Below are 26,743 nucleotides of genomic sequence, written 5' to 3' on the forward strand. Positions count from 1 at the left end.
CCTTGGGCAAGTTAATATATCCTTCATTGGATTTCTTCCAAGGATCTAATGGGTTAATATATGCAAGTGCCTATAATAGAGCCTGATAAATAGTAAGTACCATATAGTAAATTTGTCCCTTGTAGGCAATATGATTTCCCATACAGAAAATCCAATAGACTCAAGAAATTATCTGAATTCATTAGATTGCTAAATACACATAATTCAATTGTATTCTTTTGAGCCAACACAGAAAAAATGTAAATTTCTGGACCTTTCTTATGGAAATTTTCAAAATGACTAAGAGAATATCAAGAATTATACCACCACCCCCCACCCTACCCCACAACACCACAAGTGCCTAGCTTAAACAATGGTCAAATCACGGCCTATCTTGTTTCATTCCCACCCACTGCCTTCCCTCTACTCTGTAAAATAATGAAGCAGATCTCAGACATATCCTTGCATCCATCGTTTCAACATGTATCTCTAAAAGACAATGACTTTAATATATAACTACATATTGCTATCACACCTAGAAATTAACAATAATTTCTTAATGTCAATTATCCAGTCAGTGTTCAAATTTCCCTGGTTATTTCATAAATATTTATTAAAAATCTAGACCCTAATAAAGTCCAAACATTGCAATTAATCTCTGGTTTCCTCCATTTCTCTTTTTTGTTATTCTCTACAGTTTATATGTTGAAAAAAAACAACAACAAGTTTTGTGTCCCAAGGACTTCTCCAAAGCCTAGATTTTTCTGACTGCATCCTCATGGTATCATTTCATTTGTTTCCCTGTCTTCTGTGTTTCCTATAAACTGGTAGTTAGACCAAGAGGCTTGATCAGATTCAAGTTCAAGTTTAATTTCTTGGCAAGGATACTTCATAAGTAGTGTTGTGAACTTTCATTAAAAGAAACCTAAAGTCTGGTTGTCTTCATGTGATGTTAGCAACCACTGATGATCTTTGCTTAGGTCGAGGAATTCATTACTAAATGGTGATGTTATATTTATCACTTTCTTCATTTATTAATTAGAATACTCCTGAGAAAAGCAACTTCCTCTCCTCAACTATTTGGTTACCTTCAGATACAGCTGAAGGTTCCTTAGCATATGCCAAAGAAAAGTAATTCATTTTCTTAAGTATCATTATGTTTACGGATTTAAACATATTTGATACGAGTGATTATACTGCAGTTATATGTGCTGATGCTCAAGCTGTCTCAACTTTGACCAGCCAGGGCCCATTCAATTAAGTCCCTTAGTGGTTGTGCCACACCCTATTAGTGTTTGATAACTTCCTTGCGAGATGTTCAAGGCCCCAAATCTGAAATCAGCTTTGGCCATAAGCCACTTTCCTATTCTTTATTTCTACTAAATTAAAAATTCCTAATTCTTAATTATAAATCAGTTATGTTAAAAATTCTGGATTTTATACTTGAATATGGACCCAAAAATTATAGCAACACTTCTCACTGAAGTCTACTTTCAGCATTTTACTGAATGTCAAAAAAAAAAAAAAATCCCACTCAAAATTCAATGTTAAATGCTTCAAATTGAGAGATTGGACCAAAAAGATTCCTAATCTATTCTCTGTTGCCATTTTGGCTCTGGAAAGTATTTCTTCATAGTCTATTTCAAAATTTGTATATGGTTTTTAAATATATACAATAAAAACTCAGTTTTTCTTCGATAAATTAATAAAATCATCAAGTATGGGGACATGGTCAAACTCTTCGAGATTGAATGATTTTGTACCATAACTCAGATTTTTAAATAAAATCCTCATACCTCATCCTTAACATTAAAACTCATGATACTCTGACTATTGAAAATAATAAATATATTTGCTAAGTTATGCCTCTTTGAAATAGTAGAGATGGCATTATCAGTAATAAAGATTTGTTTACCTTCTTTTACTAAAAAACTAATTTAAAAACACGTAAAGCCCTGTCGCGCTGCACAGCTAGCACACGTAACTGTGGAACAGCAGGATCCTACCCTTGCTGGCCATTTCTTCACAAAACTGAAAAGACGTGCCTTTAGTGGCCAAAAATTGCTTACATCCATAATTTTTACTATTCTCTTCAACATTCAATCACAATCAGAAATCACATTACTGAATGCCGATTATTCTAACAAAAGTGGGATATGAATTTATATTCTGGTGCAATTTCTGTTACTCACAGACCAAGTGCACCTTTCCTGCAGTTAAAGTTGCTAGGCTTTGATCAGAGGAACCAATCAACTTTTCCAGGCAACAATGGCTCAAAAAAAAAACAACAACCAACCAACCACCACGAAAGTCAAAACAAAATGATAACAAAATATTCTTTTGCAGGAGTGTTGATTTCTCAGTGATAACAGTAACACATCTATCTATATGAAGTGCTGGTATGTCCTCTGCACATCAGTGCTTTCATCCAACCGAAAAACAAAACTTACGCTAGCATGCACACATGACAGTAATTGCTTTTCCAGATGGTATGCTTTTGATAAGGGATTTTTGCCAAAAGCTCATTTTACTTTCTCTCCAAGCATAATATTTGTCATTAACTTTGAAACTGGTTTTACAAGCTTCTGAGTAGTAGTGAGTTGACCTGCTTTTGCTATGAGGAGGCTAAATGTGAATGATACTTGAGTAGTGTGGTCTTCTATGTCTTTAGAAACATTAATTAATTTCACAGCATTATTTTGTGTCATTTTACACACTTATTTTATTTTTCATCACAAGTCTAAAAAGTATTATAGAAAAGGAAACTAAGAGAGAAATTTTAACTCAATTCCACAGGGTAGCATGAAAGTAGAAAGGCCGAAACTTGTGTTCTTTCCATCATACCATATACGCTGTATAGAAAACTATATAGCAAAGGGTTACCTATTCCCTTCATACACCTTGTTGAAATTTGTTTCCAAATGTTTTCTTGAGTCCAAATAAAATATTTTAAAAGGTACCATTTTAACTTAATGTAAACTGTATTCCAAGATATAACCTTACAAATGTTCTAGGGCCTTAATTCATGTGCTGATTTTGTTTTGTGTTAATCCCTCCTAAAAAACGCAAAACCCCACAATCTCCAAATCTAAAGACCCCTCAGAAAATTACAAGAAAATATTGTCAAAATTTATTATATGAAACTGAGCATGAGTTTGTGAAACTTTCACCTTTATTTTCTAAAGGGAAAATGAAAAATATTAGCAGGGATATCACTGTGTGGAAGCTTGCAAATGAGTGTGGGGGACATAAGAAATTGATGAATAAGAAATCCCTAATGTAAGAATGTAAGCAGCCTAATTTGATTAGATGGCACTTTTACAAGTAGAATCATAAGTAGTTAACAACCAAAATCAATTAGTCAGCAAATTCAATTAATCAGAACCTCCTACTCCCTAATCTTAACTTTTGTTGAGATCTGAATATAGAACTTAACTATGTTACTTAGAAAGGAATTCTAAATTATGAATCTATGTGCTCATTTTATGATTGCTTTTAAATGGTTTTCAGATGAGTATATTTAGCCTCCCTGGCCCCAGAGTAAACATTCTGAATGAAAGATGTCTTAAACTTCATAATGAAGTTATAGAATAATATATTCTTCCACCTATCTAAAATCATTCTTTGCAAAGCTTGGACATTCAACTAATGTTAAGTGAAAGTAAGAAGGAAAGATATCTTAAAAACTAAGGGAAATGGTTCTGGTAATACGACAAATTATGAAAGTAAGAAGGAAAAATATCTAAAATAATAAAGGAAATGGTTCTGCTAATAAGACAAATATATCTAATCATCATTATCATCTGATTCAAAATGACACCAAGACATTTTAGAAAAGTACAGATACATCTACTAGTTGCCAGGGAAGTTTTAAAACTTCTCATCAAATCAACCTAACTCGTTTTCATTTGCTCTTTGATTCGAGGTAACTTTTCATTGGCAAAATTTGCTCAATTACACCAACCCCTTCAAGAAGATAATCCATTTATTTTAACTGAAGCAGTCTTAGAATTTTCCAATATCATGGATTCTTATTTTTAGAATTTACTGCTTTACACAGTCTTCCAAAACAGAAAATGAAATTAATAATCCTAGTAATAAGTGATATATTTTTCTCAGATTTTCATCTTCTCTATAATCTAGTAAGATTAACTTATAAACCTCTATAATGTATACAGAGAACCAACCAACTTGGACCTAATCCTAAAATAATTACCTTTCCGTAACTTCTGCCTATTTGGAAAAATGTAACTTTTTAAAAAGCTTTTTTTTTAAATGAACACCAATTGTACCCTGTTTGGAATTTACATGTATTTTAGAAAAACGGGGAATACCATGTTTGTTTTCTATTAATATGATGTTTCCTTTGTTTTTAATTATCTTATGTAGTCTTTAGAGTGGGGATCTACCCCATAATTTAGAAGTGTCACTTGATTCTTTAATTACATATCTTGCTGTTCTGGTCGGAGTGAAACTAACCCATCGAATCCCAAAGGTTCTACAGGCACAGTCTATGGGAAGTAAATGTGACACTTCTTGATGAATAGAAAACCCTTAACAATAAGTTTAGGAAAACAGAAGAGAAAGGTTTCCAAGTCAAACTAAAGGACAATCACTAAAATCTCTTGTATCATGTGAGCAAACTCTGTTAGAGTGCTGAATTCAGTTGCTCATCTCAGAGGGCTGTGACATAAATAATTGTTAAATTGACATTTATTTATTCCAGTTCCTCTAACATGGTTTACTGAGTCTTAATGTGCACCTAGTGTATACCTTAATTGCTTATAATAGACACATTTTCCTTATAAAGATTACCTCACTTTAAAATCTGGATCTTTTCTCAATTTTGGGGGGTTGAATTCTTCTCCAAAAGTTAACCATTCTAACATAAAAGTTTAAACTTATGAAATCTATATAGAGAAATCAACATTATAAAATGACTACCAAGGAGTCAAATTAAAATAAAAATGTGCCTCAAATACCTTAGAAAGTAGAAATTCTAAATGTCGGTGTCTTCATCTGGAAGCAAAAATTCCTACTACATGATCTTGCCTGATGGTCCTTGATTTTATCATCAAAGTCAGTTCCAGTTACATTTCCATTAGTATGGAGAGATCTAAAGTAGGAGAAAGATGACACATTTAGTCTACTGAAAACATTACAGGTTTTCTGAGAACATTACAGATTTTAGATACTGTGACACATCATTGTTTCTCTGCAAGCAAACAAAAATTCTTATACAGATGCTTTACTTGTTCAAGAAATTTCAGTTCCCATTCTTGTCCCTAATAATAGATTTTTAAAATTGAAATTAAAGATGAAAGGAGAGAGAGAGCGAGCGTGAAAGTTGATAAGAGGTAATTAGTTACTAGCTTTATTTAAAAAAAAAAAAAGATTGATCCCCCAGGGAGATATGCAGCAAATCAGGCTTTGTATTGGTATTCCAAGGAGACAAAGGGCTCAGAACTATTAGCTTACTCTTCAGAGCCAGCAGCCATAGCCTCAGCACCCACTTTCAGGTAAAATGGAACAGTAGGAGGAAACAGGATTTCCAGAAGACAATAACCTCTATGATAAAGAAGCACCCAGTATGATGGCTACCATTCATTCCTGGGTCATTGGCAGTGGGATAACACAAGTCGGATTTTACGAAACTAGTGGTAGTGTTGTATATTCCCACTCTACCTCAAAGATAACTCCAAACGACCGGGACTTTGCAGACACCAAAGAATTCTTAAAAGAAATGTGAGCCCTACTGGCTTTCATTATTTAAAGCTTAATTGCTTTAGGCTTTATCACCCAGGGTTAAGTTTTTACTATTATTCCCTTTAGATCACATAGACACAGTGGATCAGGCTCCAGAGACACTCATTATACCACAAGTCAATTCAGGAATCTTGCTAGTTAATTCTACCTGTGGTCCTCACCCCTGTCACAAACTGTTCTGGCCAACTACCTTCTCTCCTATTTTCGTGCCTGCAATGTTCTCTGTCCTTTCTCAGCCACCCAGGTGTGCCCCACCTGCTGCCCTTCCTTCCAATCTTTTCCCCAGGGACCTCTAGAAACCCCTTTTACATAGTAAAACAAATCACCTGTACATCCTCAGCCTTATCACTGAACACATCTTTCAACCACTGGGCTAAACCTAGCTCTTGAAAAGAACCTTCTAGAGTGAAGGCTAAGGCCGTAGATCAACCTTCTCCACAATGACATTTCCAGACCCTAATTCACAGGCAATCCCATTCCGTCCCTCAGGCTCATGCTGTCTTGCTGTCCTACCTTCTTCTTCTCTGTCATCCAATATCCCACTATATTTTATCTAACCTCAGTCCAGACTCAATCCAGATGCCCTCTACCTACTCTCATCTCTTCAGCTGCTATGTTATCATCAGTCTCAAAATCTTGGTTGTCACCCAAGCTATCAGTCCACCTAGTATGTTACTTTCTTTCTCCCACTTCACCACCCTCAAATTCCTAATCCTGGGTCAATTCAATCATAAAAGATTCAAAATAGTAAACAACCAGCAAGATGATATATTTAAATCCAAACTTATCAATGATTATGTTAAGTAGAAATTACCCAATACCCAATTAAAAGGTAGAGATTATCAGATAGCAAATTAAAAATACAAGATCCAACTATATGCTATCCATAAGACACTTACTTTAAATACAAAAACATAAGAAAAAGGGTTAAAGTAAAAGGATGAAAAGAAAAGATAGCATGGCTATATTAATATCTGACAAAGCAGACCTCAGAACAAGAAATCGAGTGATAAAAACAGACACTACATAATGATAAGGATCAATTCATCAAGACACAGCAATCCTAAATGGGTTTCCACCTAATACCATAGATTCAAAATAAATGAAACAACAACTGTAAGGAGATTAGACAAATCCACAATTACAGTGGTAGACATTGACACTCCTATTATTGATCGACAGAAAAAGAAAGACTTAAAACCACTATCAACTGACTTGATCCAATTGGACAATCATAGAACATTCTACACAATGAGAACTATTCCACACAATGAGAGCAGAGTATAGATTTTCTGCAAGGGCACACAGAACATTCACCAAGAAAAACCATATTCTGGTCAATAAAATGAACCTCAAGATATTTAAAAGAATCAAAATCAACTAATGTATTTTCTTTTACCAAAACACAATTAAATTAGAATCAATAACTGAAAGATAGATTAAGAATTCCCAAAGGTTAGAGATTAAATGACACAGTTCTAAATACCCCAAGGTCAAAAAGAAAAACTAGAAAGTACTCTTAATTGAATGAAAAGTAAAATTGAACATATCAAAATTTAAGGGATATCACTAAAGCAGTTCCTAGAAACTAAGAGTATTAAATGCTTATAGTAGAAAACAAGAAAAGTCTTAAATTAATAATCTAAGCCTGCACCTTAAGGAAGCAGAAAAAAAGAGCAAATCAAATACAAAGAAATTAGAAGGAAGAAATGAAGTTGAAAACGAAAAACAATAGAGAAAAATCTATGAAACTGAAATCTAGTTTTTTGAAAAGTTCAATAAAATTGAATAAACTTCAGCCAGAGTGATAAAGGGAAAAAGGGAAGCCACAAACTACCTATATTAAAATGAAAAGGAGACATCACTAGAAATCTTATAGATATTAAAAGATAATAAGGTAATATTTATGGCGATAAATTCTACCACTTTGATAAAATGTACCAATTTCTTGAAAACCTGAAGACAAATTACCAAGTTCACTGAAGAAATTAGATAATAAGAATAGCTCTCGACATGTTAAGGAAATCTAATTTGTAATTTAAAATCTTCCTATGAAGAAAGTTCCAAGACAAACAGCTTTCTTGGTAAATTCCACCAAACATCTAAGGAAGAAATCATACCAATATTATATAAACTCTTCCTGAAATAAATGAGAAAATAAATAATAGCATTACGCTGATACAAAACTCAGACTCCTCTCCCCCCCAAAAAAACTTTAATAAAAATAAACTACAGACAAATATCCCTTCATGAACACAGACACAAAGTATCTTAACCAAATATTAGAAAAATGAATCCGGCAATATAAAAAATATATATATCGTGACCAAATAGCATTTATCCCAGGAATGCAGTTTTAGTTCAATATATGAAAAAAATCCACCAATATATTTACCATACAATAAACTAAAACTAAACAATCACATAAATAAATGCAAAAAAATTAGAAAAAACCCCACAGCCATTTATAATTCAAAACTCTCAGAAAACTAGGAACCGAAGGGAGCATCATCAGTCTAGGATGTGAACCTACAACAAATCTATAGCTAATATCCATATAACACATAATCATGAAAGACTAAATGTCTTCCCTCTAAGACTGGGAACAAAGTAAGAACATCTACTCTCACAACTCCTATTCAATATTGTTCTGTATTGCCAGTACAATAATGCAAGAAAAAAAAAGCCTAGGGATGTGAAAAAAAGAAACAAAACAACTTCTTTCACGAGTGACAGGATTGTCAATATAGAACATCCTAAAGAATCTACCATTAAAATTAGTAACTTAGCATAACTGCAGGATCTAAGGTCAACATACAAAATTCAACAGTATTTCTATATGGTAGCAATTAATAATTAGACAAATTAACAAAACAGTAGCAATTATATTAGCATCAAAAAAGAAATACCTAAACTAAAACTAACAAAATAAATGGAAGATCTGTATGCTCAAAAATACAAAACACCAAGTAAGAAATCAAAGACTTCAATAAATGGAGACATACTGTTTTCAAAGATCAATCGATATTAGGCTATCAGTTCTTACCAAATTAATTTATAGATTTAACATAAATCCTAATTAAAATCCCAAAAGGCTTTTTTGTAAAAATTGACAAGCTGATTCTAAAATTTACGTGAAAATGCACAGAACCTAGAATACTTGAAACAATTTTGAAAAAGAATAAACTTGGAAAATTTACACTACCTGATTTCATGACTTTCTATAAAGCTATAGTTATCAATTCTGGCCTAAAGATAAACATACAGATCAATGGAACAGAAGAGACTGTCCTGAAGCAGATCTATATATTTATCATCAATTGGTTTACAACAAAAGTATCATGGTATTTAATGGAAAAAGAATTGTCTTTGTAACAACTGGTACTGGAACAACTGACAATCCATAGGGAAAAACAGGAAAGAAAAGAACCTCATCCCATACCTATCTTATATAAAAATTAATAGACTTAAATATTTAAAAATGGAAATTTTCTAGAGAAAAACATAGGGGAAAATTTGGGGGATCCTAGGTTAGTCCAGGGGTTGGCAAATTTTTTCTGCAAAGGGCGAGATAGTAAATATTTTAGACTTTGTGGGTTATATACAGTCTTTGTTGCAAATAAGCAACTCTGTCATTATAGCATGAAAGCAGCCATAGATAATGAGTAAACATACGGGCATGGCCATGTCCCAATAAAACTTTATTTACAAAAACAAGCAATGGGCTGAATTAGCTGTAGTTTGGCAAAACATGAGTTACAAAAGAGTTTCTTGATATGACACCACAAGCACAAACCATTAAAGAAAAAAAAGATATATCACACTTAAAATTTTAAGCTTCTGCTCTTCAAAAGACAGTGTTATGAAAATGTAAAGACAAGCCACAAACTTGGAAAAAAAATCTGCAAAACAAATATGTAACAACTTGTTTTTGTAATATAAAGAACTCTATAATACAATAGTAAGAAAATAAGCAATCCAATAAAGATAATGGGCAAAGTATCTGGGCAATGCAAAAAATGAAACTTCTATCAAGCAGCCTAGTTACACGGGACATGTGTTTAATCTTTCCTACAGGCCTTTAGGCTCCCTAAAGCCAGACTACTGGTCTCTGAATGGAGTGACCAACATTCTGCCTTACACAAGAAAATAACCAAAGAATGAAATACAACTATAAGAGCATTTCTTAGAGGTTAATTTTTAGAGTAGTTAATATATGTCCCTGGTACAAAAGTAAACTGTACTAAAGGGTTATGGTGAATACAAATTTTCCCCAATCACTCAGCTGCCTTCCCTTACTTACTTGTGTACTTATAGTTATTCTACATATGTAAAAGCATTTACACATTTTTTAAAAGAAAGTGGTGGCATACTATACAGCTTCTCATCTTTTTTGATTTAATGTATCTTATAGCTTACCTAAATCATTCTTTAGTTTCTAAATGCTTTCCTTTAACAATTTCATGATTTTATATTTATGAATACTTCATTTATTTAACCATTCTCTCACTGATGGACTCTTATGTTGTTTCCGATATTTTGCCGCTACTGACAATGATGTAAAGAATCTGTATACTTGTGAAGTGGAATTACGAGTCAGAGAGTATCTGGATTTTAAATTATGATAGCCTTTGCTAGATTGTGCCCCACCAAGTTTATCAGGGCAAAAAAAAATATGGACATGTGTCAGTAAAACTTCCAGATCAGGGAAACTAAGATAAAGCAGGAAATTCTCAAAGATAGGCTCCAATTACTAAGCAAAAACATTTAGAAAATTTTCAACTCTAAGTAATCCAAGATACTTCTTAATCCAAGATAAATTTATAGTGACACTAAGAAGAATGAAAGTTAGCTTGGCCCCCATTATTCCAAAATGTTTTCTATTACATTAAGGTAATAATTTTTATTTAATATTAACCTGTCTCATTTCTAAGAGGACTTGAACTGGTTACAAGTTAAAATACAAGGTAAAGAGGATTCATCACAATAAAACTATTTCCCAGCTCCCTGAATCTTGGCTGGCCTTGTGACTTTGACCAACAGGATGTGGTGAAAGTGATGTTCTAAAACTCCAGAGACCAAGAGAGCTGACAGCTTCCCCGCTCTCCCTCTTGGGAGCTAGAAGCCATGTAAGACATGCAGCTATCCTGAAACTACCATGCTGTGGAGAGGCCACATGGAGGCATGCCAAAGTGCCGAACATGTGAGTGAAGCCTTCTTCAATTGTCCTGTCCAGCCCCGCTGCCAGCTGAGTGACTGATCCCAGCTGATACCACCTAGAGCAGAAGAATCCCCTAGCCAAGGCCTGCCCAATTTCCTGACCCACAGTTGTAAAGATAATAGATCAATGTGGTTTTAAGCCATAAGTTTTGGGTGATTTGTTATATGACAATATGCAACTGAAACAGACACTATCAAGTTCATGATATCAGCAAATTATATTTGACACTGAGTGTCAAATTTGCGTCTGTGTTTTCAGGATTAAAAGTTTTGCTTTTTTGGTAAGAAGAAAATGTAATGTTTTTATCTGAACTGTATGCACTTATGCAAAGAACAGTGAACCTAGTGGACTATAGCTTCAAATATTATTTTAGAAAATTCACATCATTCCAACAGGTTCCTTACAGATAGATTCTATACAGACGGATGGCATATTTTTAAATCAGAACTCAGTACAGGCATTTTCATGACGGGGGAGACTGAGATGACACGATCTGGATACTTTTGTTCTCTGAGACTTAATACAAGAAACTAGATGAATACATAATTAAGATATTCATTAAACTATCTTCTCATATCTGATATGTTAAGTGAGCTTTTGACAGACACTAAATGGCTGTCAGTCTGTTATGAAATCTTCTAATAAGAACACACAGAATACTCTATAAGGTTGGTTCAAGTTAGAGTCATATACAAAAAAAAATCTACCTTTCTTCTAGGACTACTCAAAACTGAGATCACCAGTATTCTTTAGTGCTCTATCCCATGAAAATACCATACCTTGGTCCTTGACTTATTTAATCTTAAGCAGACTCTACACAAATAACCATTCCCTTTTAGTCACCAAGTGTAGCCCACAGTTCAGGGCCGGGGAGTTCAATTCTGCCTCCTCGGAGGAGGGAAATGTCTACATAAATTACTTGGAACTCTTCTGTACGGAATAAATAAGTAAGTGGGAGCACTTAATTTATTCAATCATTTATTTTAATCAGTATTGATTTGGGAAAATTTACTTTATACTTTAGGTTATAATCCAATACTATGTTACTTAATTTTGCTCAGATTGTTCCAGCTTTGGTCATTGGCTGCTCTTTCAGGTTGGCTCCTGTATCTTTTTGCCAAGCCCCTATTCCTTTGGAGTTTGAACATTTTCTTACTTTCTGGCACTACAAAATGTTCCCAGCTCATTTGCATCTTTCCTGCTCCAGTCCTAGAATCAGACATTTTCTAAGGAGATTTAGTTCTTTGTGTTGGAGAATGGTATTAGAAATCAAATCTGGGTGCTGGTGTGCTTGGTGCTACTGGGGTGTCATTGCTTCTAGGCCCATTCATTAGACAGAGCTAGAAAATATACGTCTGCATGCTAGGCTATATATGTATACATACCTGTAATGGGTCTGTATCCATATCTACACTAAGCTAAACATGAGCTCACACTGATGTCTCTAACCCTAATCCAGTACCACATGGTTTGTTCTAGCCCTTCCCTTGCCCGTGGTTATCGGTAACCTCTCTCTCCAAGAGTGAGAAACCTGGATCCCACAATTCGCCATCCATCTACTTATTGAACACCTGTACACAATTGTTTCAGAATCATTAGCTCACACTCTCCTGAACTTTTGTCCTACTTTCTTAGTCCTTTCTTCTGAAAGTCTTAGAAGAAGAATCCTCATTTTAGATGGATGTGTTCCTAAGATCTTTCCACTAAATTATCTCCTCTCTCTGCACATTCTACCTGGGCAATCTTTCGTGTCCATGACTTTAATTACTTTTCAACGCTGATACTTTCCAAATCAGTATCTCCAGCCCAGATCTCTACCCTAAACTTCAAACCCACTTATCTAACTATCTACTGGATCTCAACTTAGCTGTCCATAGGCACCTGAAATTGAACTCATCATCCTTCCCTAATCTCCTCCAGGGTTCCCCTATTGGATGGCATCATCATCATCATCATCATCATCATCTACCTATTGCACAAGCCAGAAATTTAAGATTTGGTCTGTCCTTCTCCCTCTGTATCTTCCTAATATCCAACCAAAGCCTCAATCTTTCTCAAATCCATCTACTTCTCTCCATCCTATGACCTACGAAAGCCATCACAATATCACCTTTCACCTGAAAATATTTATTGTTAAAACAAATAAGACAACTCTCTAATTGATCTCACTATTTTCAATTTTACTAGCTCTAATCCAATTTTCTCAACACTATAGCCTGAGTGATCTTTCTAAAAAACAAACCAGATCATATCACTTTTTCATGATTAAAATCTTTTAATAGTTACCCATTCCTCTCAGGATAAAGCACAACCGCCTTGCTATTTTTTTTGAGGTTCTATGTGACACTGTCCCTAGTTACCTATCTGGTGTCATCTGTTCCTTTCTCTCACTTTGTAGTCTGTGCAATCAACTAATCTGAAATCTTCTCAACTTCTCTCTCCTGTCGTTTTCTCTCAACTCCAAAGTTCCTTCTTCAGAAATCCATCTCCTGTTCTATGCTCACATTGCACATGTAGCCGATCCATCATTGATCACCCTGCATTGGAACTACCGGGTTATTTCTTGTATCTAGGCTGTAAGCTCCATTAGGACAAAAATCACATTACCTTTTTTTTTTTCCAACTGTATCCTCAGAGCCTAGCTCTCTGCTTCGTACACAGTAGGAACATAATAAATGCTTAAAATACTTTTGAGTTTCTATTTTGTTATTTCTGTGGCTTAGATTCAATGACCATTTTACAGGTAATCAAAATGAAATATCTTCTGTAAGTACAAAGTTTAATATTAACTTGCTAAATCAAGTTTATTAATAATTATATTATTCTATAGAGTGTTTCCTTAGATACTTTTTTTCCGAAAAGATATAAAGCTATTATAATTTCTGAAACCATGTCTGGAAATCTATCTTTTGACTTTATATGTAAATGACAGTGTGTTAAGGTATAAATCTCTGGGGTCACATCCTTTTGCCTCGTGACCTTCCTTGTAGATACTACAATAGTTAATCAGCTCCAAGCCAGGAATCAGCACTATTTGGTGATGAAGTTTTCACTAGTCCTCAGTATAATAAAAAAAGGTGAGTTTCGTTCGACCTAAAACAAAACTTATTCAATTGTTTATTAGATTTATATTTTATACCCTTAATTAGCCAAACAAGTTTGATAATTTATGTTAATTATTCAAATTTCTACTAGCATTTTATTAGTCCATAAATCCAAAGGTCTGGAATTCTCTAATCTAGCATTTTTTCATGAACTAGAAGACTAGATTCCAACCTGATGATGTTTCCTTTGAAAATCATTTGGTTTTCCTCCCTGAATACTTGCAGAATTTTCTCTCATCCTTGAGCATCAGAAACATAACTAGATGAGTGATTACTCATCTTCTTTGCTATTTAGTGAATTTTATTAAAAATACAAGCCTTCAGTTTAGCAACATTTTCAATACTTTCTTTGAGCATTTATTGATTACTTATATATCACCTCTATTCTTTCCTTCTAAAATACCCAATTTATGTGTACCAGAGCTCCTGGATCTATCTACTGTGCCTATTATCTTTTTTGTCATAATTTCCATCTCCATCTTTCCATAACTCTGAAACATCATTTGAACTAGTCTTCTTATTTACTAATATGATTTTCTGGAGTAGCCACTCTACTTTCACTATTATTACATATTTTCATTCAATATTAATGATTTTGTTTTCCAAAAATGTTTTCCTGTCTACAGAATATGCCTTGTTCATGACAATCCCTTCTTAAATCTCACTGAGTCTAGGAATTTGAATTTTTTACGTCCGATGCAGTGTCACAATTATTTCACAGAGAGCTGTTAAAGAAAATTCAAATTATTCCTTCTTTTGAACTGCTGAGTCTTCTTATCATCTATGACTTTTCTGTTTACTCATACTTACAAGAGGGATGGCCATGTTCTTCCAGAATCAGAGAAAGGCTCTCTCAAAAATTTCTATCAGTGTTAAAATATTTTTCAGACTATACCCACTTTGTGTCAACCTGAGAAATCACAAACCAGCTGGGCCCCCACCTGTTTTCTGCCTGTTAAGGCTGGCCTCAGTAGCCCTCATCCAGGCAGTGGACTGGCCCTCTATGTCAGCTAAGATTAGGTTCAGCCACACATGAACAAATACCTGTGGTTTCTCTAACTTAAGAGGTCTGGCGGTAGGTAGGGCTGGGCAGATTGGCAGCTCTGTAGTCACCAAGGACCTCCACTCGTTCTACCCATTCACTCTCACTCTACCAGCCTTACCCATTGGCATTTATGCTCAGTCATCTCATGGTCAAAATATGATCACTGAAAGTCCAGAAATCACATCCATGTCCTAGGCAGAAAAAAGGAGGAAGGAACAAGGGCCCCTTCTGAAGCTTCCCAGATGAATCCATCTCCTGTAAAGAGCTTTCCTAGAAGTCCTACCCAAAGATTCTGTTTACAGCCACTGGGAAATGTCATTTTACAGTTGGGCTTAATGAGGTGCCCACATGATGTTACTAAGAAAGAAAGAACTGACACTGGGCTGGCAACCAGCACTCTCACCCCCGTCATTTTTCTCCTCTCCTGAACACATTTCTAGTTTGCCAATGTCCCTCTTAATTATGATATTCAGAATTAAAGTCAAACAACAGATGTTACATGTATTTTCACTGACAGACTAATTAATTCTTCCTGTAAGCTGAACATATTTCAATTAATGCATTTTAAGGTTGCCCACATTTGTCCAGAAGTCATATCAAACTTCTAATTGTCTAAAATGCACCTTTTTTTTTTTTTGGCTAGAACTATTCCAAAACACGATTTCTGCATCCTGTATTCGTGCAATTGATTTTCAAGGACTATTAATTGAGTATCTTCAGTGTGACACTGCAGTCAAGTGACAGGCACAAAGAAACCTCGAAAGACTTGTGGTATCAAGGAGCTAAGGCAACAAGAGCATATAAATAGATGAATAAGAATGTAAGACGTCATATGGATCTTCCCAAAGAAAAAAGAAAATAAGTGCTACAAAAACGTAGAGTCGGGAGAGTTTAAGAGTTACACGGGAGAAGGTGAATGGTTAGAAGAGAATGAAAGAAAACATCGGACGACGTTTGTAAGAAAAGGGTAAAAAACTAGTGGAGAGGAGAGGAGAGGATAGAGAAGAAAACAGGGCTAGTGCACAACAGCCTCTCCTCCTTCAGCCCTGCATCCCAGCTCTCACACATCTCACTCCACTGCCAGCCTATGTCTGCAGAATCCATGTTCACAGTCTCTACCACCTTGCCTTCCGTCTAACCCTCAACCCACTGCAATCTGGTTTTAGTCTCACCTACTCCATTGCAGTTGCTACTGTTTCAGTCACCTCTTCATTGCCAAATCACTACTTCGCCCTTATGTTTACCCTCTGACAATCTGGCATTGTTGACCACTCCCTTACTTCCCTGGTTTCCAGGACATTACTCGCTGTGCCTCTTACTCTCCAACCATCCTTCCCTCCTTCCGGTGCTGGCTCTTCTTCCACGTACCTCTCAATGGTAGTGATCATTTTGTCTCAGTCTACGCTCTCTTCCTGAACAGCTGCACCCATGAACATGGGATCCACTACCACTATCACTTATATATGACTCCAAACCTTGCTCAAGCCCAAACATCTGAGTTCCAAATCCATATATCCACCAGTCTAACAGACATTTCTCCACTGGGTGTCTCACAGGCACCTCAGTCTCAATATGTCCAAGTGTGAAAGCAATACCCTCCATTCCCACCCCCCAAAACTGCTTTCACTCTTGAATTTGCTATGATGGTTTCTGGCAATAACACCTCTCCACTCAACCAACCAAGGAACTAGGAATATTCTAGATTGCTCCTTGTCTCTCAATCCCACACCCAACTGGTCTTATTAATTCTATATTTCTAACGTCTCATATTTGTTTCCTCAGCTCTATCCCTACTGCTACTATCTCTGTTCAGGATCTCACTGTATCACTGAACCATGAGAGCGAGCCAGTTCTCTCGGCTACCAGTTGGGCACAGTTCTAATCCATCCTCCACAGGCACCAGAAAGATTGGTCCATTTCAACTATGGTATTTTTCATTCCCCAGATCTCTAACTGACTCTTCTTAATAAATGCCTTGTTTTAAAGCCACTTGCTTTTGTTAAGAATATAATAAATTCCCTATTTCTCTAAAATTACTGGCTACACTTATTTTAGAAGTCTGTTCTAGTAACTTCTTACTTGACCCTAAGCTCTTCTGTTTGTTGATTTCATCGTGTTCGTTTTTCTGAAACATTTGAAGAGTCTTCTCTTTGTATTTGGGATTCCATTACATTCTATTGTCGTCTCTTGGTACAGTTCATTCAGGGAATACTACTCATTTCATATCGCTTTCAGTAGGAGTGGAGGAGAAGCAGAACACACCACAGGATGCTCTGCCTCACTGCCTGGTCTTCTAAGTGTGAGCAGAGCCAGTTACCCAGGGTGCTTCCCAGTCTCACAGACCCAGGCTCCTACATGCAGTTCTCACATGGAAACAGACCTTTGGCTTGGCCCGAGTTGGTGTTAGAATATACAGAGGTTGAAGCTGCTTGGTTGCTCATGCTGTAGTAATGCTAAGAATTACCCTCTGATTCTCGGACCCTTCCTGCTCCTGGCGTACCCTGCCTCTGGATATGAGCATTGCCCACAAGGCTTCTGATCTATTTTCAGAAATGCGTCACAGTTTCTGATTTATGGGAATTCTTTTTATACATCGCTACATATATGTTTTTCTATTATTCCCACAGATTTGAAGAAATAAAGCAAAAGTAGTGAGTGTTCAATCTACCTTCTTGAATCTTCTAAAATTCAAATCACAACATGAATCTGTCCCTTTCCCAGCTTAAATACCTTTTATTGGCTCCCAACTTCCTACAGACAGACTCCAAATGCCTTAATATCACATTCAAAGTCCTGCATGATATGACTGATGACTCCCCACATCTCCCATTCCTCATCCAATACCCTGCATGGTCCAGCCATACCTAACCACTTCCGGTTGACCATACACAACAGGCCTTTGCAGATCTTCATACCTTTGCAATCATCATTCCTTTTGTCTCTAACGCTTCTTCCCCCAGCCTGACTCTTTTTAGTCTTCTAGGCATCCTTCAAAACCCAGTTTCTGGTGGCACAACAATGCGAATGCACTTAATACCACTGAACTGTGGACTTAACAAAATGGCTACAATGTTAAATTTTATGTTACGTGTATTTTACCACAATAAAAATTGTTTTTAAATAAATAAAACCCAGTTTCAAAAGAGTGGGAAGATATGTATATCAATCAAGGCATTAACAGTGTTTTCCTGGTTTTTGCTTATCTATATTTTCTAACCTTTTTACATTAAAAATCCACTACTTTTATTTAGGGGAAAAGTTTTTCTTTTTAATTCTAAAAGTCTGGTTAGGGGTCCTCCCTCCTTTGTAAACCCTTACTTGACTAGCCAAGTAAGATTCACTTCTTCTTTGTTCCTCCACAGTTGCCTGTTACATCCGTTTTTTATTATACTGTATTGAATGGTTTTTTTTCTCCATTAGGCTATAATCTCCTTGAGGACAGAGTCTGTCTTCTTTATCTTTCATTCCCAGAACCTAAAAGAACCTGAAATCTTGTACATGCCTAATAAGTGTTTGCTGGGTAAATGAAAGATCAACAACAAAACTGAAGAAACAGGAATCGGCAGTTTCACAATCATATGAATTGGTCTTCAAAAGTTATTTAATTTTTCCTCCAAGAAAAAGAAAAGGGAAAAGTATACACAGACATTTAGAGGAAATGAGGAAGGTATAATAATTACGTGGTCATTTTAAATAGGGAAAGATTTTAAGACAGCTTTCCATCCAAGCCCTTGTGTGAGAGTAAAGAACTGCATCCCAGAGAGGTAAAGTGATTTGCTCGATCAAGCTCAGAACATTTAACAGAACATGGATTAGAACCCAGGTCTTCTAATTCCCATCACAAAGCTCATTTAACTTTACTGACTTATCCTAGAACTGTTCACATCAGGTGAGGCTTTGGTAAGGATAATACCATCTTAACAGCTGAATATTGCTTGAAAATAAAAGTTCTCCCAACATGTACTACACCTAAACTTGAGTCTACCAGCATTCAGCCAGGGTTTGCCTTTGAATAAGACTTCTCTTGAGGGCAACTACTAGTGCTCAAACAAAGGGAGAAAAGATGAAAAGCACTCATTCAGGACATAGCTTTGATTTTATCAGGTGACCAAATAACACAGATATAAGACTTGCTCTTTTTGTAGATATATTCTATAAAAATTTCATCAGGCACCTTACAAAACAAACATAAAAAGTCATCTCTTAACATTGAAAGTAAGGCAAATTTCCCAAACCTGCACATTTCTGGGCTTACAAGGAAGGGAAAGGGTTTTTTGTCAGTTTTAATTTGCTTGTTTGTTTAGTAATGGGTTGTTCCCTTCCCCCACCCTAGAAATAAAAAGTTAGTAAAGATGGTTTTCAACTGAGCCTTCCATCACAGCCACTGTAGGTAGTCTTGCACTATAACACTCAGAAAACTAAGATCGTTGTTTTTATTATGAAGCTTTAACACTGCTGAGATGAGGCTATAAAGAAAACCGTAGGAAATTCCCACAAACTTTGGCTACATAGCAATCAACCCTTTTTAAAAGATATCTTCTATTTAAAACACTCATTGATACATTTTCTTTCTCTTACTTTTCCACCTCAAGACATTTCTTACTCCCTCCTTTCCCTACCAGCACTGATGATTTTTGCAAAGGTCCTATACATCCAAGTCTAAATACGTGTGGACTCTGGACTTTGCCATTTTAAAGGAAGTACTGAACAAAGTAAAAACTAACTTAAAGCTTGAGACAGTGATTGGAAGGCCTGTTATTATGTTTAATTTGCATATACATGACAAACTAGTGGGAAGTAGCTATGTGAAAACAAAACCTAGATTACAAACAATGGGCTTCAGTAGGTGAAAAGAATCAATAAGCCATCTGAGAGACAAAATGGACAAAAGCCAAAAATCTGAAACATACCATACTGTATTTCCCCATATATAATACACTCCCATGTGTAAGATGCACCTTAATTTTGGGGCCCGAAATTTGAAAAAAAAATGTATTAAAGTTATTGAACTCAAGTTTTATTCATCATAAAATTCATACAACTCCTCACCACTGTCAAAACTCCCAACCTTTAGCTTGTCCTCATCTGTGCCTGATGACGCATCACTGTCTTCATATATTGCCTCTCATGGCCTTCTTCTGCTGTGGGATTTTCAGTAGAGTTTCTTCTTCTCGTAGTCAGTCTCAGTTGTTTTCTCAGTTGGAGGAGGACCAAACTTACGTTCAGCAGCACGATTTCCATTCACTTTTGCAAACTGGATCACTTTTAACTTGGAATTCAGCACTGTACGAAAATCTTTTCTGAGCCATTTCTGGGTAGAACATGGTACAAAACGTAACCTACCGTACCATACCGGTAACAAGTGCGAAACAATGAGCGCAAAGACAACAAGCACGAAAAAGTGGGAAATGCAAGTAAAAAAAACTACAACCAACTGTATAAGATGCACCCAGTTTTTAGGCCCCAAATTTTTTGAAAAAGGTGCATCTTATACATGGGAAAACACGGTATACCTAGGGCCATGTTATTGCAAAAGTAAAGTATAAGAAACAGGTTTTTCAGCTCACCAGATGTGTCTTTTATTTCCCAAAATAAATACTACTGATTAGCTAAAAATTCCATAGAGTAAGCAGAGTAAAGATTTACTCATTAAAATGTCATAACATAAATAAATAGCAAGGTGAATGTAATTCTGAAAACAATGATCCATCTCTATCTCTTAATGATAAAGAAATTGATCATTTTTTGTTTAAATGAAAACTGAATTGGATTTTGTTCGACATTTCTTCAGATAGTCTGCTAACCATTTAAAGACTTACAAATGTGGCACCAGAAAAATAAGCTATTGTTAATTCTATAACTGGAGATCTTTGGTTGTAACTCTGATGTACTCTGCAATCTTTACTGAGAAACTATTTAATAAAATGCTATCTAAGTAGTAGAAAAGTTCTTGGTTCATGATGGGTTGCACTGAGAACTTAAAAAAAAAATCTGAGAAATTTAAAACCAATTTTAAAAAATCCACAATACGCTAAAACTGAAGACTATGTATATTTCACCACTAGCTAAACTATCTAAGAGTTTAAGTTATATCATGAAACTAAATATGGGTTTTTTGTTTTGTTTTGTTTTTCATAAAATTAGCAAACATTAGTTTTCACAGTATAACCATAAAAAATTTGATTTATAAATTAGGACAATTCTACAGAGAATATATATCTGACATTGATCTCTCAAATACCCTTGTAGAGAAAAAAATGGTAGAAAATAAGTGGTTAAAGGTACTTCCAAGCAGAGAAGAAGCTGACTGTAAAACTTCTGCCCAGAAAGTGCTGATTAACCCCAGTATTCACCAACGAACAGGGCTCTGGTGGCTGCCTCAGTGCTCAGCCTCGGCCTGACCTGTTAAACAGTTTTTTTCAGTGACTTGTTACAATAATTCAAAAACTTGTTCATCGTGTCTGTTGATAACACAACCCTGAGTAAGCCAGATAATGCAATAAACAAAAATGTAAAATGGTAAATTATGTAAAGGGTAAAACAGTGGATTAAAAATAAACTAGATATAAATTAAGGGGAGTAAGCACATGAATGATAGCTGTATAGTATTCTTTAGCAGTTACGTATTTATATATATTTTTGCATCTAATGTTTATTTAAAACATTTTTTAATATTAGAAGTAAAACACTAGAATAAAGCATATTAAAGTCCTTTCCCCAGATTATTTCATGTAATCCTCATAACAATCCTAGTAATAAGGCATTATTATCCTCATTTTATTAAAAAAATGTCAAGTCAATCTAAAGACACTTTACTAATAAATGGCAAAACCCAAATCTTTTTGATTTGCTACACCCTTCTTTCCTGTATTCTTAGGTTAAAATGAAGACAGAAAGTTCTGGCTTAATAGTCAATCAGGAAAATAAATAAACAGATAAATAAATAAATAAATTTATTTATTAATTAATTTACCCACAGGCTTACATGACCAAAGTAGTTAATGGGAACAAAATGTGGGATACATTCATTTGAAAAAGAAAAAAATTCTAATTGCGAACTTGGACTATTTCAGTTACACTGATGAAATATTCTAATCTGAGCTGATCAGAATCACATTTAAACCATTCATCATATGAGGTTTTGAATACAATGATGTAAAGGATCTAAAGTTAGAGGACATCTAGAAGGGTTTCCAAGAGTCTGAAAACAACGGTATACAAGAAACAATTTGGCTATAAAAATTAGCCTGGAAAAGAGAACCATATGGGAAGACAGAACAGCTATCATCAAACAGAGACATCAAAGCAGTCATAAAATATTTGAACCTTTGATGCATCAAAATGGACAGAGATTTCTTCTATACGTCCTCAGAGAGAGAACTAGAACCAATAAGTAGATAATATACAGAAGTAGACCTCTGGATCATTATGATTAATCAAGCAGAAGAGAGATGGACTAAAAAAACCAAATCTCAGATTCTGTTTCCCTACTCCTTATCCTTAATATGAGGTCTTTGTTGTCTTAAACAAATTGTATCTTTGATTTTAACTGTATGTTAGTCATTTACATTGTATATGCATACTCCCATAAAACAAATGTAACAAACCATGGTCCAACTGACAGGCTTACTTTACAAAGCTGTACTACAACATTAATTACAGTGGAGTCACATTTTATTTGCTTTTATCTTTCCCAAATTCAACTTAATCTTCACCCCCATACCAGTCTCCCAAATATGGACAATGAGACTACACTGAAGAATCAACCTGAGTTCTCAGCAAGTGAGCAGGTCATCAGAACAAGACAGACTTAAAGAAAACTAAGTCCTTTTTTCTCATAAAAAGCGTGTGAAGTGGTTTCTCACTGCAGTTTGGATTTACAGTCTCTGACAATTGTTTTTTCATACTCTTAATAGTGTCTTTTGAAAGTCAGAAGTTTTTAAGTTTGATGAAGTCCAATTTATCAGTTTTTCTTTTATACAGGTATTTAAATCATGCTGTCTGTCCCTAAGAAATCTTTGCCTAACCCATGATCACAAAAGTTTTTTTTCCTGTGTTAAAAGTTTTAGGTTTTAATTTAGTTCGATGATTTGGCATTAATATATATATATATATATTTTTTTTAGCTGAGCCATCCTGTCACCTGTAGGCAGCTCAGTGGCTGCTCAGCTCGGGCCGGAACTCAAACTGCTGTTGCTCAGAGCTCAAACTCTTGAGCGAGCTCTTAACCAACTGAGCCACTCGGCCGGCCCCGGAGTTAATATTTTTTTAATGTGGTACAAAGTATGGATCAAAGTCCAGTTTTTTGCATGTGGATACCCAATAGTTCAAACATCATTTGTTGAAAATGGTACCTTTGTTAAAAATCAATTTAACATATGTATATGAGCCATTCCTGTACTCTCACATTTAGTATAGTATAAAAAGTACAAATTCAGTGTGCCAATGTTCCCAGAGCCATTGCGGTGAGGGCCATGTTGCTTCTGACTATCCTTGCTCACCAGTACACCAGGGGTTGGAAAAAAGACACTGGACAAAGAACTTGCAGCAAGATCAGGACTGAAATATATTAACGTGGGTGATTTAGCTCAAGAAGTCTGATCACCGGATATCATGGAGTCTGGCAAGATGGTTTCTTCCAAGAGCGCAAAAAGATGCACAGGTGATGGCACCAATCCTGAAAGATATGGGGTTTACAGGATATGCCAAGACTTATACACCAAATGTTGGAGTTTGCCTTCTAATATGTGACCACAATTCTAGATGATGCAAAAATTTATTCAAGTCATGCTAAGAAAGCTACTGTTAAAACAGATGATATGCGATTGGCAATCCAATGTCATACTGGCCAGATTTTACTTCTCCTCCACCAAGAGGCTTTTTTATTAGATATTGTAAGGCAAAGAAATCAAACCCTTCTGCCATTGATCAAGCCATATTCAAGCCCAGATTGCCATCTGATAGATACTGCTTGACTCCTCCAAACCATAGACTTAAGTGTTTACAAAACAAGGCATCTACTTCTGTGGGAAGAATAACAGCTCCACTGCTAAGTATTGGTTCAGTTACTAGCAGACCAAGTACTCCCATGCTTGGCACACCAACCCCACAAACAATGTCTCTTTCAACTCATGTAGGGCTCCAATGTCCCTCACAGGGCAAAGGTTTACAGTACTGATGCCCATGTCATAGTCCCCAGGTGTAAAAGCATCAATTCCTGCAACATCAGCAGTTCAGAATGTTCTCATTAATCCATCATTAATTGGGTCCAAAAACATTCTTATTACCACCAATATGGTGTCATCACAAAATACTGCCAATGAAGCACCAAATGCATTGATGATGATGATATGATAATTTGTGTTCTAGCTTTGGTGCATATAATATGTATACTTAGTCTTTCCATTGTAATTAGATTAAACATGCATGCTGGATGTATTCAAGTTGTGTTTTAGAAACTTAAATAGTATTTAATGAGCAGATACAGTGACCATACTTTTCCATCAAGATGTAGGATTCATAATGGCTTTTCATCAGCCTTTAGGTGTAAAAAATAAAGTGGTAATTGATCAATTTAAAAGAAAAGTACAAATTGGAATCCCTACAAGAGCCAAAGTAACATGAATGGGACAAATTTAAGCCAATAGGAAGAAGTGGGGCCTATATTTCACTCAGCAGAATACACGCTATCCTTAAAGTATTCAAATTCAACAGATAATCAAAACATTGTGCAGTCCAAACAAACTGGTATGTATATGTGGTTGAGGGGAGTGTATAGGAAGGATCACTGGTATAGAAAGGTATATTTAAAAATGAAAAAAAAAGCTGAATAGAAAGAAGAGAGTACACTGGAAAACAAGGTTGAAGGCAGTTTTATAACAATGGGTAAAACAGTAGGAGTAACAGAGAAAGGGAGAAAGAAAGATAACACTAACAGGGGGGAGAATGCAGAAAGAGGTCAGACACCAGACTGAGAATTAAAGGGGGTTAGGCCAAGTTAAAAAACAACAACAAAGGGTCTCTCTACTAATATATTATTACTACTATTACACAAGGGTGGCCATTAGCTTGGCTAAGTTAACAGCAGTGACATACAATTTTTTTGCATTTACAGCTTAATGAACTTTTTGTCTTTGTTCCCCTCTGATTAAATAAAGGAAAAACCTACTCATAAAGAGAAAAAATGTATTTCACAGGTCAGGGTCTATTTCATTTGTGCCTTTATGACACGTAGAGCAAGGCTGTCTATTCACCACCAAGCACCAGCACATAGGAGGCCATACTCAGCCAACTCAGGGTGACTGTTCCCGGCTGGCTGAGCTGCTACGGCTGTTCCTCAGCGACAGAACTAAGGATAATTTCCTTCTTGAAGGCGATTCACTGAAAGTTTCTGTTTGTTGTTTGTTTTTGTCTGGTTTTTGTTTTTAACTCCTGGTCCAATGAATTAAAGAATAGTTATTTGCTTTGGAAAACACATTCTGAATAAAATGATAAATCCAGACTGTAACTTTCAGAAGTCCACCAAAATATTAATAGCTTTTGTCTAGGGACAGGACTATACATGATTAGTTACTTGCTTATTTTACTTGCTCTGTGCTTTTTTCTTTCTTCTACTTTTAAATATTTTCCCTGTTTTCCACAATATTCCATTTTCCTTTTATAACACAAGGGGACAAAAACAAACAAGCAAGAAAGCAAGATAGCCTTTCTCCAAGTAATAGAACATGAATCACTTTTAATCTCAAAATACCAAAGGAGAAACAAATTTAACAAAGGGTGCCAAAATAAATGTACCCCAAATAAATTATTCCTAAATGCACCTTTAATAATTTAAAAACTTCACAGAAACATGTTTTTAATAATTTTTTTTAATAAAAGATAAGCTCTTTGTCAACGCTAAACTAGACTTGACAGCTGTAACTTATTCCGATGCCCGGAATTTGAGCAAAGCTCCCTATGATAAGCTCCCTTATTTCTGGCTCGCACACTTGTTTAATTCAATGAACTGTACCATCTCTGTCTTTAAATTGTGAATAGTTAATATAATTATTAGCTCTGCAGAGTCACCTGACATTCATTCTAAACTTAACTATATTTACTCTTTTACTAAATGACCACAGATGTTTTTTCAATGTCAAAATCTTAAATTGGTGACATAAATTGGTGCAGCCACTGTGGAAAAACAGTATGGAAGGTCTTAAAAAAATTAAAAACAGATATGACCCAGCAATTCCACTCCTGGGTATTTATCCAAAGAAACCCAAAACACTAATTAAAAAAGATATATGCACCCCTACGTTCAGTGGAGTGCTATTTACAATAGCCAAGACATGGAAACAACCAAAATCAACAGATGATTAGATAAATAAAGTGTGGTGTATATATACAATGGACTATTACTCTGCCATTAAAAAGAATGAAATCTTACCATTTGCACCAACATGGATGGATCTAGAGGGTATTATGCTTAGTGAAATAAGACTGAGAAAGACAAATACCATATGATCTCACCTGTGAAATTTAAGGGACAAAATAAATAAACAAAACAGAAACAGACCCATAGATACAGAGAACAAACTGATGGTTACTAGATGGGAGTGGGATTGGAGGTCAGGTGAGAAAGGTGAA

The 26,743-nt window shown here is 35.3% G+C and overlaps 1 protein-coding gene and 1 pseudogene across 7 annotated transcripts in view; one reads left to right on the forward strand and one right to left on the reverse strand.

Annotated features, from left to right (window-relative positions):
- Positions 1-26,743, reverse strand: part of NCOA1 (nuclear receptor coactivator 1) — a 216,426-nt gene that overhangs the window by 170,199 nt on the left and 19,484 nt on the right. For all 7 annotated transcript variants that reach the window (XM_019648257.1, XM_019648425.1, XM_019648505.1 and 4 more), the window contains one exon: positions 4,962-5,095. The gene's annotated coding sequence lies outside the window, so the exon portion shown is untranslated. Of the gene's footprint in view, positions 1-4,961; positions 5,096-26,743 lie in introns of those variants that run through there.
- LOC109391462 (transcription initiation factor TFIID subunit 9-like) lies at positions 23,729-24,469 on the forward strand (annotated as a pseudogene).

The sequence above is a fragment of the Hipposideros armiger genome, unplaced genomic scaffold (assembly GCF_001890085.2).
Source record: "Hipposideros armiger isolate ML-2016 unplaced genomic scaffold, ASM189008v1 scaffold_0, whole genome shotgun sequence".
Classification (NCBI taxonomy): Eukaryota; Metazoa; Chordata; class Mammalia; order Chiroptera; family Hipposideridae; genus Hipposideros; species Hipposideros armiger.